Source organism: Ascaphus truei, chromosome 8 (genome assembly GCF_040206685.1).
Source record: "Ascaphus truei isolate aAscTru1 chromosome 8, aAscTru1.hap1, whole genome shotgun sequence".
Taxonomy (NCBI): domain Eukaryota; kingdom Metazoa; phylum Chordata; class Amphibia; order Anura; family Ascaphidae; genus Ascaphus; species Ascaphus truei.
In genome coordinates this window covers 75,962,367-75,965,865 of record NC_134490.1, presented here as the reverse complement: position 1 = coordinate 75,965,865, position 3,499 = coordinate 75,962,367, and positions in this window count along the sequence as shown.

Genomic DNA, 3,499 nt, shown 5'->3' with positions numbered 1-3,499 from the left:
GATTACTAGTTTATGCAGCACTTGTTTCTGAGTGGAATGGAATTCAACACGTGTACTTATTAGATCACTGGGTGTGACAGTGCTCATCTCCAATCAGGAAGCGGATCCGCAGGGCTGAGGTAGGGATGCAGAATAACCGACCAGAGCCCAGGGACAGAGTCCTGTTAGAGTAATCGTAGTCGGTAAGCAGGCAGAGGTCAGGGCAGTCAGCAGTATTGCAAAGTCCAGGAGGCAGGCAAAAGATCAGGGAAGGCAGAAAGCAGCGAGGTCAGGGTCACGGTCCAGGTTCAGCAACAGGGGAATCTTATCAGGCAAAAGGGTAAAGCTTGATAGCATAGAAAAACAGGAGCTGCAAAACTTAGAAGTTTGCTCGGCGACTCCCAACAGGAAGTGCAGTCTTATATAGCAGGCTGCCAGTAACCAAAATTGCCAAAGTGAGCAGAAAGGGCAGGCAACCTGGAAACCCCGAACTGGCAGCAAAACCCGGCACGGATCAAGCAGAATCCTTACACTCGGCCAATTGCAGGGAGGAGAGAAATAGTGTCTGTGTTCAGCTCATTGCAGATTCTGACTATCAGTTGTCCCAGGTCCGGCAACTCCGGGGGAACACCCGACAAATTTGGAGCATAGAAAAGCAGAGAAGCTGCTCGTCCCTCCCCATCTGTGATAGGCTCTCACTAAACCAGGGCAGCCAGTGAGGCTGCACATTCCTTCCCCTGCCTGCTATTATTGGAGGAAGCAGTGAGGCAGGGCGTGACTCCACTCAACAGCTGGTTCCTCCCTGCTTCAACTTCTGCGGCTCTGGGCCAGAGTTTAATAAGAAGCAGCTTCCCTTCCCCCCACATCACTCACCTCCTGTCTGAGACAGAAAACAACTCACCACACCTCACTGATCCCCCAGACCCCCCTGATCCCCCAGTAAGTGCAGGCCGAATTGATGTGCAGGGGTGTGCAGGGGGGTGTGTGTGTGTGTGTGTGTGTGTGTGTGTGTGTGTGTGTGTGTGTGTGTGTGTGTGTGTGTGTGTGTGTGTGTGTGTGTGTGTGTACGGGTTTAATGGCAGTGTGTTGGGGGTTGGGAAGGGGTTAATAAGCACTGTAGGAGGGAATCTCAGGAATTAACCTGGAAGGAGGGGGACAGTTGCATAAATTTGACGGTTGCATGAATACAAATTTATGCAACTGTTCGGGACACTTAGCGGTGGCCTAAATTTTATGAGTCATTACTGACACAAGTGAACTCTCTTCCCATGATCGCTAAAGGTCATGTCTGTACATACTGTGCTATATGTATGCACACACAGCTGTCGCTTACACATACATATACTCCTTGTTTTTCCATCCCTATACACCAATAGGGACCACATAGTATCTACACACACTTTTAGTTTTGCTACAATCTCTCACATTTCCACACCTACCCACACCATTTATATTAACTCCCACTCCACACACACCTTTTGTAAAGCACTGTATACACGGTGGGCTCTCCATTCATTTATATTCACACAGATACAGTGGCGGCCGATCTGATTCTTCAGCGGCCGCCACCGCAATGTACGGGCAGACGCGGCTGTTTTTTTTTTTTTCGACGCGTGCCACTGATGCGCGGTCATGCATGCCAAGGTGCGTGCGCACGTGGCGCGCGTGCCCAGGGTTCCCCAAAGGTGGTGGCGGGGTAAGGGGGGATGTGGGAAGCAGAGGGGGACCCGGGGGACCCAGAGAAGTAGGGCAGAGGTCGCGAGGGGAGGGGAATGAGGGGAAGGATGCGGGGAAGATGCGGCTGGCGTGCGGCCAATTTCGGCGCCAGCCCGAAAACAGCCGCGGGACAAGACGGGTAAGTGTGAGACTGAAGCTGGCCGCAGCAGTACACACACACACACTCTTACATCACTAACTGTCAGGAACCATTTAACACCTCCAGCCATATATCACATCCACACAGGGGGGGGGGGGGGGGAGAGAGACAAGCACAGATAACATTCCAAGAGACACTGTTTTTAAGTAAACCCTTTGCTTGCTTCATTCATTGTAACATCGCCGGAAGAAGAGATCAGTGTATCTCGAAAGCTCGCACAAATAAAAGCATTTCGTTAGCCACAGAACGGTATCATGTATTTATTTTTTGATATATATATATATATGATAAGGATGATGGGGAATGTTTGTGTGAGGAGTTTGCCCCTGTATCTTCAGATATCCACATGTTGTCAATACCTATTTTGATGATGGAATCTATTTCTCTCTTGAATGTGGCAGTGGGGTCACCCGGAAGGAGTTTGTAATGAACCGTCACATTTAACTGTTTAAGAATCTCCCCTCTGTAGTATGTGTATAGCATTATAACAATCCCCCCACCTTTGTCTGCGGCACTGAGGATTATGTCCCTATTGTTCTGTAATGTTTTAAGAGCACAAAGCTCCTGCCTGGAGCAGTTAGAATAGCTTGTGGGTTAATGGCTAATCATTTGTCTAATGTCAGTCTCAACCAAATCAATGAAAGTGGAAAAATGATGGTTAAATGTTTGTGGATCAAAAGTACTGGTGGCTTTAAAAGTGTGTGATGTGGTCATGTCCTCATTGGGGGTAAGGTTTTCCTCAGGGGTTTGTGGAGTCTTACTGAAAAAATCTTTCAGTCTAAGTTGGCGTTTTAATTTATATAGATCCACTTCCCAACCAAATGGATCTTGAGAATGTGTAGGTATGTATGATAATCCTTTGCTGGGAATTCTCAATTCAGTCTAATTAAGAACGTAACTTGAAATGTTATATATTACGTTCTCTTTGGGCGTCCCTTGTTGGCTCCCCTGTCTTTCGATTGATGTGGCAGGAATCCGCTGTTTCCTGCCACCTCTCCTGATTTTTCCCCTACGTCTGACTCTGGGAGTGGGGGGTTTGCGATGTGGTGGATTGCCTTACTCTAAAAAAGAATCTGTAGATGTATTATCTGGATTGTCTGAGAGATCTGTGTCACTGGTATTGTTTGTAGTCCCAGTTACTGCCGTCCGTCTGGATTTAGAGAAATGCCTTCTAGATTGTTGTCTGGCTTGTGAGGAACCTGAGGAAGCAAAGTAGATTTGCAAAACGCGTTGTTCCAATTGGGACGTGGAGCTTTTTTGACCATCATTGGCCACTGTAGCCTCTGCGAGCATCCGGGCCACAGTCCTATCATCTGGACACGGAATAAAGGAGTCACTGTACCGGCAGACTCTGGGGGAGCTACCTACACCGGAGATGTTGTTCTTTTAATGTGAGTTAATGGATACTTTCTTTTAACTAATACATTTTCTGCTTTTACACCGTTTTCTGTGGCTGTCATCCTTCTCTGGGTTTGCTGTGAGTGCAAAAGACACCTTGGGATTGAGGTTCCAGATATCAACCGGTGGAAGGAGGCACATCCAGCGCCCAAAGAAAATACTTTGTGTGATAGTCTCACACATGGCCGTGTGAATGAAAGAAATCATGATGCAGATCAAAGATAAACATTTATAAAAAAAAGGCAT